Source organism: Erpetoichthys calabaricus, chromosome 1, assembly GCF_900747795.2.
Source record: "Erpetoichthys calabaricus chromosome 1, fErpCal1.3, whole genome shotgun sequence".
NCBI classification, from domain to species: domain Eukaryota; kingdom Metazoa; phylum Chordata; class Cladistia; order Polypteriformes; family Polypteridae; genus Erpetoichthys; species Erpetoichthys calabaricus.
Genome location: NC_041394.2, coordinates 111,574,201 through 111,587,931, shown reverse-complemented (window position 1 = coordinate 111,587,931; position 13,731 = coordinate 111,574,201).

Genomic DNA, 13,731 nt, shown 5'->3' with positions numbered 1-13,731 from the left:
TAGCACGTGCTTTGGCTGCTGCTACACTGACATTTGAAACAGCAGAAGATTTAGTCGAACGACAAGCAACAGATCTAACTTCCAATTCTTGAAGCTCCATTTTACATAGACAACTGGATAATGTAGTAACTGTAACTCCTCTAGCAATTCTTGAGCAAATTACTGCGCTGTTATTTCTGCCTTAATATGCCTTATAAGACAATGGAGTCAGAGCCACTGAGCAATCTTGCTTGTAGGTCTCCCTTTTCACTGTACTGGCCTCACTGAATCTCCTGTTCAATTATCCAGCAAGCTAAACACCTTCATGCAATAATTCCCGGAACCACGAAGTGATGTAGAGAATGTTTAATTACAAAAATGGTGTGAAACTGTAAATACAAATACAAACAAACACTAATAAGTACTTGTATAAGTAACATAGAGTAAATACAGCAGCATTTATAACTAAGAGCTTAACAGCCAAAGGCTCAGTAAATTTATGTAATGAAATACAACATTTACTTTGACACTCCTTAACCAAAGTTACTTAAACAAAGACTATAAAACTAGAAAAAAGAGAACTTACAGGGAATGCCTTCACAAGGGCTAACTAAGCAGGATGGCGAAGGATTGTTTGAGAGTACAAACACAGAGGTAATAAACACACCATGCTTACTGCTGCTGCACTCACTTCCTACTTCCTGCCTCCTGTCACATGGCTTCCTGCTTGCAGCAGTAGCATTAGGATTTTTATATTAGGATTACAAAGGTTTGCAAAAACAATTAGAACCAGAACAAACAGGATCAGAGGATTCTTCTGGGGATCAGGTGCAGTGCACCGACATACACTGAAGAGATTTTCAGTTGCTGGAAGGAAGGCATGGAGAAGGTGATCGTGAAAGAAAGAAAAAGTAGCGTCACAGAGGAATTGAGAAGCTTAATGGATTAGTTGATTTTGGAAGTGTCACTGGTATGTTAAAACTTTCTATTTGGTGTGAAATGTATTTAAGTAAAAAAATGTAGTAGCTAAACTTAATGCACGATATTGCATCAGCATCGCTATTTTTACTAACTAGTGCGTATGTGAAAGAATAAAGGAGTATGACCAAAAATGTGTCTTCCTGTATTTTCTTTATTTAAGGTTATCAACCTACTCTTGTTCCTGTTATTACTATTGTTCTTGCAACTTGTTCATCATTAAAAAAGGATCTGATTTTGAAAAGGAAGAGTTGTTCCATGCACCCTTTATAATAAGCTAAAGGCTTTTTTCAAGTTTGGACAAATATTGATGCAGCACATCCAGATAACTTGACACACAGTAAGCTTTACATATAAGATTTATACAACAAGAATTTTCTCAGACGTTCATCAATGCTCTCATCATCTGCTCAGCACCACAGTAATATAGCCGACTTGCCCATGTCCTCTCACTACTAATACATTTTAGTCCTGTGCTGCAAAAAATTGAGTGAAGTCCTATGGGATTTTCACAGGAATGCAGACCTCTAGGGTATGGCAGAGTAAAGAGAGGTCAACACAATTTGACTTGAAGGGAGCAATACAAAGTGGACTGTGACTTCTCTAATGTTGAGCTATGTGTGTATTTGATGTTTTTTGGGGTGTTTACTATGTCTTTAATAGTCGGGATGTTGGATTGGGTGCAGTAGAATTAAGTGTGTGCCTGTGTTTAATCAAACCATAGACACATCTGTGCAGTTACAGTATCGACTGAGCCACTAATACTGTTTAGTGTCTCTGTCTCTTTCACATGAATGTTCTTTATAATAGCTTCAAAGCACTGAAGCTTGAAAAACACAGCATATGGCAAGTTTCAGAAGACAATGCCTGTGCTTGCTGTTTAAAATGGGGCCTAACATTGTGGCCAAGTAGTCAGGTAGTTTGAACAATGCCTTCACCTAGTCCAAATCTTCTGTGTGTCAAAAAACTAAGAAAAGGTGAGTGCCCATAACTGTTGATGGGAACAGGCAAGCAAGCAAATTCTTACCTTAAGAAACCTTAAGAAGATAACATGAAAGGCTTGTTTTCTTTAATCAAAATCTTTGCTGTATAGCAAATAGACTGTTCATTGAGCTTTAAGGCTTTTGTTTTCAAGTTTGGAATCCCACCCCTTCAACTACATTTTAAAATGCAAGAACAGGTTAGGTATTTTTAAAAATGTATAAAAAATGCCTAATTTTAGCACACAATTTCATGTGGCTAATTAGTATATACCAATATACTACAATTTTAAATAAATAAATTTCCAATCTTATCCTTTAATAGAAATATCAAACTGAATCTTGATTAGTTCTTTTTCTTTGTATATAGGTTGGCTATGTTTTTGAATATTTATCTGCGTCTTAGATTTGCATGCTGATTGTACAAAAATGTATCCATGTGGTTAATATACCGTACGTTTTTGTTAAATTCTGTCATTTTAAAAGAAGTCCAGCTATGCTCTTGACCCTATTGATTGTCTCCCTTTACAGTTTGCCGAGGTTCCAATGGGAAGTTGCACACACACGGATTTCAAGCTTCCTTTTGTGCATAGGTTATTTACCACACAAACATCAGGATTTATATAAGAAAACTTAACAGAAGTAAATGGGAAGAGTCCCAGGAGAAAAGCATGTGGCTGCCACTCAGGAGTCACTCTTGCTGAGCAATTTGGGGAGCAGGAGTGAGTGATTGCTTCAGGAGGGCTCCCTCATAAGGTCGAGGAATAGCAGCAGGAGTCGGAGGAGCAAGGCTCGATGCCATGCTCTGCCAGGAGCCTGCAACAGCAGCAGTCACCCAAGTCAGTTAAACGGTTGGCTGTGCCAGTTGGTTGGATGTCTCCTCTGGCTGCTATATCCCATCAAGGTTAGCAGAGGAGATGTCAGTTTTATGAAGGACACACCAGAGCTCATGTCTGTTTTGACAGAACTGTTTCCTGCCTGTGATTTTAACTTTTACACCATAGACACATCTGTGCAGTTATCGACTGAGCCACTAATACTGTTTAGCGTCTCTGTCTCTTTCACCTGAATGTTCTTTATAATAGCTTCAAAGCACTGAAGCTTGAAAAACACAGTATGATAGATAGATAGATAGATAGATAGATAGATAGATAGATAGATAGATAGATAGATAGATAGATAGATAGATAGATAGATAGATAGATAGATAGATAGATAGATAGATACTTTATTAATCCCAATGGGAAATTCACATTCTTCAGCAGCAGCATACTGATACAATAAATAATATTAAATTAAAGAATGATAATAATGCAGGTGAAAAACAGACAATAACTGTGTATAATGTTGAATGTTAACGTTTACCCCCCCGGGTGGAATTAAAGAGTCGCATAGTTTGGGGGAGAAACGATCTCCTCAATCTGTCAGTGATGCAGGACAGTGACAGCAGTCTGTCGCTGAAGCTGCTCTTCTGTCTGGAGATGATACTATTAAGTGGATGCAGTGGATTCTCCATAATTGATAGGAGCCTGCTGAGCGCCCTTCGCTCTGCCACAGATGTTAAACTGTCCAGCTCCATGCCAACAATAGAGCCTGCCTTCCTCACCAGTTTGTCCAGACGTGAGGCGTCTTTCCTCTTAATGCTGCCTCCCCAGCACACCACTGCGTAGAAGAGGGCGCTCGCCACAACTGTCTGATAGAACATCTGCAGCATCTTATTGCAGATGTTGAAGGACGCCAGCCTTCTAAGGTAGTATAACCGGCTCTGTCCTTTCTTGCACAGCGCATCAGTATGTGGCAAGTTTCACAAGACATCCCTTTTAACTTTCAAATGGACAGATATTTTTTTTGGCCAAGGTTGTGTTATTAGATATTACTGATGACACAGCCTTCATAAACTTGATACCAAGTTCTTTTTTTTATGAAAAAGCTTACCAGAAGTAAGTCAATGACGTATGTATTGTAGTTGTCAGCTGTGTATAATCAGGTAGTGGTGCTTAGTAGTGACCCTCCAACATCGATTTCAGTAATGAGGAAGCCAAGCCATGATAACGGAAAAATATGACCAAAAAATGAAGATATAGTGAGCAGGTAAAAGATCAAACACAAAAGGAAGTCAAATGCAACAACATGAAGACAAACTCCAAAATAGAAGCAAAATGGTCAAAAATTTTAAACGCTAAGAGATAGGGATAATAAAATTCAATCAATTGGGTAAACATTTTATATAAAGAATTGGAAGCATGTAAATGTTTAAACAGAAATCTCAACTTAATAATGTCAAATGACACCAGTTTAAAATGGGCAGATTTAATGTTGTCAGTCTTGATAATCTTTATTGTCATACCATTCATACACAATTATATACAGTAATCCCTCCTCCATCGCGGGGGTTGCGTTCCAGAGCCACCCGCGAAATAAGAAAATCCGTGAAGTAGAAACCATATGTTTATATGGTTATTTTTATATTGTCATGCTTGGGTCACAGATTTGCGCAGAAACACAGGAGGTTGTAGAGAGACAGGAACGTTATTCAAACACTGCAAACAAACATTTGTCCCTTTTTCAAAAGTTTAAACTGTGCTTCATGACAAGACAGAGATGACAGTTCAGTCTCACAATTAAAAGAATGCAAACATATCTTCCTCTTCAAAGGAGCAAACAAATCAATAGTGCTGTTTGCTTTTAAGTATGCGAGCACCACAGGCACAAAGCTGTTGAAGGCGGCAGCTCACACCCCCTCCGTCAGGAGCAGAGAGAGAGAGAGAGAGACAGATAAAAAAATCAATACGTGCCCTTCGTACTTTTAAATATGCGAAGCACCGTGCAGCATGTCACTTCACAAAGCAGCTGCACAGAAGGTAGCCAACGTGAAGATAATCTTTCAGCATTTTTAGACGAGCGTCCGTATTGTCTAGGTGTGCGAACAGCCTCCCTGCTCAATCCCCCTACGTCAGGATCAGAAAAAGTCAGCGCAAGAGAGAGAGAGAGAGAGAGAAAAGTAAACTGGGTAGCTGCTCAGCCATCTGCCAATAGCGTCCCTTGTATGAAATCAACTGGGCAAACCAACTGAGGAAGCATGTACCAGAAATTAAAAGACCCATTGTCCGCAGAAATCCCCGAACCAGAAAAAAATCCGCGATATATATTTAAATATGCTTACATATAAAATCCGCGATAGAGTGAAGCCGCGAAAGGCAAAGCGCGATATAGCAAGGGATCACTGTAGTGGCAGGAAACAATATTCCCATAGAACCAGAGTGCAACACACATATAAGAAATCCATCCATCCATCCTCTTCCGCTTATCCAAGATCGGGTCGCGGGGGCAGCAGCCCGAGCAGAGATGCCCAGACTTCCCTCTCCCCGGCCACTTCTTCTAGCTCTTCCAGGGGAATCCTGAGGCGTTCCCAGGCCAGCTGGGAGACATAGTCTCTCCAGCATGTCCTGGGTCTTTCCCGGGGCCTCCTCCCGGTTGGACGTGCCCGGAACACCTCACCAGGGAGGCGTCCAGGAGGCATCCTGATCAGATGCCTGAGCCACCTCATCTGACTCCTCTCGATGCGGAGGAGCAGTGGCTCTACTCTGAGCCCCTCCCGGATGACTGAGCTTCTCACCCTATCTTTAAGGGAAAGCCCAGACACCCTGTGGAGGAAACTCATTTCAGCCGCTTGTATTTGCGATCTCGTTCTTTCGGTCACTACCCATAGCTCATGACCATGGGTAAGGGTAGGAACATAGACCGACTGGTAAATTGAGATCTTTGCCTTACGGCTCAGCTCCTTTTTCACCACGACAGACTGATGCAGAGCCCGCATCACTGCAGACGCCAGATCCAACTGTCAATCTCACGCTCCATTCTTCCCTCACTTGTGAACAAGTCCCCGAGATAATTGAACTCCTCCACTTGGGGCAGGATCTCGCTCCCAACCCTGAGAGGGCACATAAGAAGTGAGAGGTTATATACACATATAATATGTACACCAACACACAGGGGATACACATTGTGAAAAACAAGACAATCCATAATTAAGAATAAATGCAAATTTCCCAAGTGAAATTAGGCATCACAATGTACTGATACATATTAATACAAAGACAAATATTAGTGGAATAACATTTTGCTGTTGATGAGCCATACAGGCCATGATTTCCCCTTGGGATTAATATAGTATCTATCTATCTATCTATCTATCTATCTATCTATCTATCTATCTATCTATCTATCTATCTATCTATCTATCTATCTATCTATCTATCTATCTATCTATCTATCTATTTGTCTAACTTTGCCAAATTCTGCAAAGCACTGGTACGTCATGTGGATTATGCAATGCCTCTAGAATATCTGCTAGCATGACACACAAACTCCATAATTTATTACATGTTTTAGGCCTATGTAGGTGGTTAGTGCTTAAATGTTGGAAACTGGGTTTTCAAATGTGCAGTATGTTTTTCTGTATTAGGGTGCTTTTCTATTTCCTGTTCTTGTTCTCTTACTGGGTGCTACCTCACTCTCTCTCATTCTGTTATATGGCAGACACAAAGTAGGTTATAAAGTAGCTTGTCACATGCAGTTGATTCTGTCTGTTTCTGTTTGTTTTTAGCCACATCAAGTCAAAGTATGAAATAAGTTCTGACCATTCACATCATCCAAGCATACAAAATGAGGAGGCCCAGCAAAGAAGGATTCCAAAACCCATTTTACCCGAGACTGTCAGAGGTTGCTTTATTATTACACTTGATTTGATTCAGATGTGCAAATCTGATTTATAGAATCTACCTGCAATTTAACAAGGAGGCTATGTTGAAATTTTGTTTTCCATACAGCACACTGAGATTGGGAGTAAATGTAAGAGGTTATGGGGCTTGGGCACTAATTGTTTTTTATTATACTAAATGATTTTCAATCTCAAATCAGATAAGCGTTATTAAATTCACATCCCTACTAAGAACATAATACAAACAAAATACTAAAAGCTACTGCAATGGTACAAAATAGAACACTACTCTGCCCTTTCTTTTTATTTCTTTTGCTCAATGCCTATTCTTGCAGTTTAAAATGGGGCCTAATGGTTATTGAAGCAAATGTGCAAAAAAAAAAACTTTAAAATATACATGAATACAAGTGAAGAATGCTTTTGAATATTTATCTGTGTCTTGGATTTGCACGCTGATTGTACAAAAATGGATCCATGTGGTTAATATACATTTTTGTTAAATTCTGTCATTTTAAAAGAAGTCCAGCTATGCTCTTGATCCTATTGACTGTCTCCTCTGCAGTTTGCCGGGGCCTCTAATGGGAAGATGCACACACACAGATTTCAAGCCTCCTTTTGTGCATAGGCAACATCCCACACAAACATCAGGATTTATATAAGAATTTTTACCAGGAGAACATGGGAAGAGTTCCAGGAGAAGAGTATGTGGCCACCATTCAAGAGGGGACTGAGAATCGCTCTTCCTGAGCAATTTGGGGAACAGGAGTGAGTGGTTGCTCCAGGAGGGCTCCCTTGCAATGTCGAAGAATAGCAGCAGGAGTTGAAGGAGCAAGGCTCAATGCCACGCTCTGCCAGGAGCCTGTGACAGCAGCAGTCGTCCAAGTCAGTTAAAGGGTTGACTGTGCCAGTTGGTCGGATGTCTCCTCTGCTGCAATATCCCATCAAGGTTAGCGGAGTTTTGTCAGTTTTGTGAAGGATGCACCAGAGCTCATGTCTGTTTTGATAGAACTGTTTCCTGTCTGTGATTTTTAACTTGTTTTTTTTATGAATATTCATGCAACATTTAACCTTCACATCCACCTAACTTTATGGATTATTTATTTAATGGCTGGAGCACTGCACTATTTGCACTTTGTATTGATTTTAATAAAAGCACTTTAACACAAACCCTTTTTTGAATTTGTATGTGTCCTCATTTGCCCAGCCCTCATTTGGGTCTATGACTATCGACAGATATGGATTGAAGAGGCTCCTAAAAGCAACTACGGAGCGTGGAACAGACCCAGACAATCACACATGTATGATTTTAAATTCTCTCAGTTGCCAAGCACAGCCAGATACTCTTAATTGCAGGCGGCAGGATCTCAACACATCTGGCGGGAGCTACTCAACCAGCCAATAAAGTTCTGCAGCATTGTGATTGAATATGTGTGCATGCTCCATATATGGATGTTTCAGGGCAGTGTTAAAAGAATATTCACATGCACATATTTACAAGGTAACTGTGATTTATAAACAGTAAATTGCATATAAATGTTGTTACACCACATTTAAATTTTTTTTTTTTTGCCATACACATTTTTCTTACTTGTTGACGGGTGCTTATTTTCAGTATTTTGGTGTTCACCAGTCAATATTTTTGAATTCATGCAAAGCTTTATAAATGAAGCCCCTGTAGCACATATCTCAATGCAGGAATAGACATTTCTGCTGATGGAGTTTTGACCACTGTAACACATACCTGGTCCCTTTTAAAGGGTGTGCTTCCCAAAAATATGATAACAGTATGAAAATTGTAATCTCAGTCTTAAAATCGATTGTTAAGTGTATCATCAATTTTATCCCCCTGTAGTTACTACAGCTCTGCACATCCCCCATATTCTTAAATATCGGCACCAGTACACTTCTTCTTCACTCCTCAGGCATGCTCTCACTTTCCAAGATTCCATTAAACAATCTGGTTAAAAACTCCACTGTCATCTCTCCTAAACACCTCCATGTTTCCACAGGTATGCCATCTGGACCAACGAACTTTCCATTCTTCATCCTCTTCATAGCTGTCCTTACTTCCTCCTTGCTAATCTGTTGCACTTCCTGATTCAAATCTTAGAAGTCAATGCAACAAACCGTTTGAAAAGGAAAGTGTCACGCCCTCTATTGATGGAAAATCACCAAATTCTCCCTGCCTGAACATCTTCACCCAAAGAAGCGGTCCTGTGTGTCCATTTGAAATAATTAATATCAGTAGAATAGCCTGAGAAAGCAAGAGAGAAGGGGCACATCATTAGGGCAACTAAAAAAAGATGTTAAGGAACTAAAGAAGACAAAAAATAGATAATGAAATTATAATTATAGATATATAAACATGTATAGTCTAAACATATAAATATACATAATTAAGTACAAATATAGAAGAAAATATATATAAAGTAGTCACAGAAGTAAAGATATGTTTGAAATAACTTATAACAGGTTTTATGTTTCATATAATTCAACACGATATATGTAAATAGAATGCAAGTATGACCTACCTTGTTAGTCAAAAAGTCTTTATCAGTATCACTTCAATTTCAAAACAAATTGAACACAAGCACGAGCAGCCATGATGATCAGGAAAAACATACAACAACACAAGCACAATCAGATTCAGCTAAAAGTTACAAATTTTATTTATAAAAGGGGGTACATCAGGCTGTCTAAACAAATTTAGCGAGTCTCTTTAACTAGATATTCAATATTTTTCTGTATTCAATTTTTGTTCAGTCAGGATTTTCGGAGTCAATACGGGCCTCTGGATTTGCCAGTTGAACTCAGGACAGTTCTGCTCAAATCGGGATGTCTGACAACCTTCAGTCTCACTAGCCTGAATCAGAGGTTTCATAAGGTAGTAGCCATAAAAATACAAATGTTTACCAAGCATTTTTAAACTGGTACAAGATCTCTAAACCAGGTTAATTCAGAATAAAATTGAATATACACAATTTGGGGGTATTAACAGCTTTATTGAATGAACAACAGAGTTTGCATCAGAGAAGAAGCCAGCATAGCAGAGGTGATCACTAGCTGGGGTCAGAAATGGGATCCTAGCAGCAGCATTTTTCACTTTTTAGCAAGGTAACATCAAGGTGTTCTCATGCAATTTACTACCAAATGTTTATTTACTTTATAAATATTTAAGAAACATATTGCTGCAAAAGTAATTCAGTGACCAGTTATTATTTATAACATGTTAACACTTTTAAAGTTTTTGTTAATGGTCTCATTTCTCATTATATGTGTATAATTGACATTACATTGTAGTAATAAAAAAACTTGCAGCCTTTGCCCACCCATAGCAATTCACAAAATTCGATACAGACTGGAAACCAAAGCCACAATTTCAAGAGAAGAATGAGTCAGGGGCAGAGGGAAATAAACTAAAAAGTAATTAAAGGAAATAAAACACCAGCTTAGTAAATTTGTTTTTAATTAGCAAAAGTTACTTTATTCAGATGAAAAGTGAAAAAAGAGTTTTAAATTGTTTCATATTATATGTTCAAGTGGGTTAAATCTTTTTTAAATTGACCTTCCTTATGACACTAAACCAATAAATAAACAGACTCACCCTTATTATTAATAAGAACGGTTCCTGTACTAAAATAATAATAGCTGATGGTTAAAAAAATAATGTTTTTCATTGTCAAATTAAAATGTGTTACCGTGTTAGTAGTTTGTAGAACATAAACACAAAAGAACCCAGATTTAAATTGGAAAAGAGGTCAAAAAATAAAGCTAAAAATTGCTGACAGTGTTGTTATCAGAGAAATGCACACTCTGAGCAGATGTGCTACTCGGTGGCAGCACAAAACAACATGATTCTTTGTTTCTGGCTAGGCTATTCTTAAACGCACAAAGGAAAGGAATACATTTAGGCAGAAACAGAATATCATCAGTCTGCCCTAGTGTTATTTATGTAAATAAGAATACAAACAAGGCATGAATGCTAAAAAAGTAAGAACAAGAATTACATGTGCTAACCGCAATACAATTATTATCCAAAACAAGCAGATTATGATATGAATATCTATTCATAAATCTTTGAAAGTGTTTAATTTTTTGGTTACTTTAATGCAGTATATCACAGGATCAAAGGAATTCTCTACCCCCCTTTGCCCTCTGTAAAGTCAGAAATCATATAATAGATACAATATCTTCTACAGTGCGCATTTCTAAAACACACACACAGTATATAGTAAATAACCCAGTAGAGCAATGAATAAAGTGCACCCACTATTCAGTGGTCTTTCAGTACTGACTCTGATGTTAAGTCAGGAAAGTTCCAGAAGGGGAGCACAGACTCGCATGTGACAGCTTGTTGGGTGTCCAGAAGCAGCCAGCTGTTTTTGTCGGTGTATATCATCACAATATTCATGAGATTCTAAGAGAAATAATTTACTATTCATTATGCTAGCTTCCAAAAGGCATGCACAGAACACAAGTAGGAACATTTAGGAACCATCTATAACAGTCATAATATCAAATATGAAATGTTATTTTGCTTCATAGCAAACTTTTTTAAGGCATACAAAAACTACAAAATTGGTTTGCGCTTGGCAGCACCGAATTTTAGAAGGGGGCAATTGCTTCAGTGCCACATTCACATTTCTGTTCTCATTAGTGTCATCAACATTTGAATGAAACTGCATATGTCTCATAAGCTAAACAGTGTTGAAATTTCTCTGGTAATAAAGTTTTAGGAAGTTTCCAGGTATGGTGGTTTTACTCACAGATCTTGGTGCCAACGAATGGTAATGTGTTGTATAATGATTAGCACATGCTCTGTTCTCTGTACACGTACAAATAATGAAACGTAAAGCACCATTTTTTGACATTACAATAACTTTTCAGCACAACATATTACTTGAATACTATCATGGGGTTATTCATTTATCATGACCAGCAAGTATGTCAGAATATAAGTCTTAAAAAGTTGTGATGCACGTTTGATTAAGGAGTATATTGGGGGAATTGGCATAGTGGTAGACGGGGAGAAGAATGAAGGTACTGCACAGTGACTAACCTCATATCTATTTTCTTATGTAGAAGGGAGGCTAAACCACTGGAAGATAACTTCACTTCCACTCCAATGTCACATGCATCACCCCTTTTGGATCCTGCCTTACATAAACCCAACACTCACCATAAGCTGGCATTCATTTTCAACCCTACTTGCAGCAAGGATGGAAATCCAACCTAAGACAAGCATCTACAACTTTTTATGACCAACTCATGAGACCTTTTCATTGATTTTGGTTTTTCCTGTCCTTTTGACACTCAGGATTTTAAACAGTGTTTCCCCAGGGACCCCAACACTTTCTCTGCCATCTTGTCTTTACTTCATAATGTACAATAAATATGGATGAGTTAGCAAATTTTAATAGCAATAGGGAGACAAAGAAAGTTGCATGTGGTTCATAAAGAACGCGATGAGCCATATTACTACCCTGAAAAAAATTATATGCTTCACGTAATGGCTTAGACTTGACTCCTCATTTTGGGCTATTTTTCTTGAAATTGGGCACGATTTTCCAAAGACTAAAAGTGTCTATTTGCATTTCCAAACCTCTTTTACTTTCTAACCTAATGACAGTGAAAAGTCACATAACCTTCTTCATTTAAAGTTTAAAACCTCTCAGTTTCACAGACAGTTACAGTTCATTCAACCAATGATCAGTCAGTTTTATTTTATCAATGAAATTGGAAACCAACCAACTACAGCTGGTTAAAACAAAAAAAAAAATTAAAACACAAAAGGCTGTTGAAAACAGAAATGCTTTGCTGGGATAACTGCAGCAAAGAAAATATTTTCATGTTAATTCAACTACCGCTGTATCACATTTTGTAAACGTATGAAAATACATGAAAAATGTATTAGAAGGTATAGAAAGATACTCCCAATTTTAAACAACTGATTGCTTCCATTCTTTGAGACAATTCAAAGGATTAGCCTGCAAAATGTTGGTAAGTAATTTTTATTCAACTGCAACATTTATAATAAACCATAAACCTATTAAAAACATGTATGCATATTTTTTTCAGAAGGTGGGGACTGTGTGAAGAAAAAGTGTTGTATTTTACCAGGTTTGGTTTAGTGGAGTTGTTTGTTTCTAATAATAAAAAAATAATAATAGGTTATTATGATGCTACAGATGGTCGGCACGGTGGCGCAGTGGGTAGCGCTGCTGCCTCGCAGCTGGGAGACCTGGGGACCTGGGTTCGCTTCCCGGGTCCTCCCTGTGTGGAGTTTGCATGTTCTCCCCGTGTCTGCGTGGGTTTCCTCCGGGCGCTCCGGTTTCCTCCCACAGTCCAAAGACATGCAGGTTAGGTGGACTGGAGATTCTAAATTGGCCCTAGTGTGTGCTTGGTGTGTGGGTGTGTTTGTGTGTGTCCTGCGGTGGGTTGGCACCCTGCCCAGGATTGTTTCCTGCCTTGTGCCCTGTGTTGGCTGGGATTGGCTCCAGCAGACCCCCGTGACCCTGTGTTCGGATTCAGCGGGTTAGAAAATGGATGGATGGATGATGCTACAGAAGAAAGAAGGTTAGAGACACAGCATTTTGGCATAATATTTGCATATAACTTATGTACATCCTCTCATATACTGTAGAGTCTCGCTTATCCAACATTCTGTATTATCCGACATCCCACCGTAAAAAAAAAAAAAAAAAAAACCGCATCAATCGGCAACAAGAACTGCAAGTTGCGAGCGTGAGCGTAGTCTATTTTTTGTTGCTAAGTTCATTTTTTCAGTTAAATTTTTCTGTTGTTTTGTTGTAAAACATGATTACAGTGGATTATGTGGCTGGCCCTCTCTGACATGTGTGTCTCTCATGCGCATGTGTGTGTGTGTGTGTGTGCATGTGCACGTGTGTGTGCGTGTGCGTCTCTCTCGTGCATGTGTGTGTGTGTGCGCATGTCTCTCTCGTGCGTGCGTGCGTCTTTCTCGCGCGTGCGTGTGTCTCTCTGGCACGTGTGTGTGCGTGCGTCTCTCTCACGTGTGTGCGTGTGTCTCTCTTTCTCGTGTGTGTGTGTGTGTGT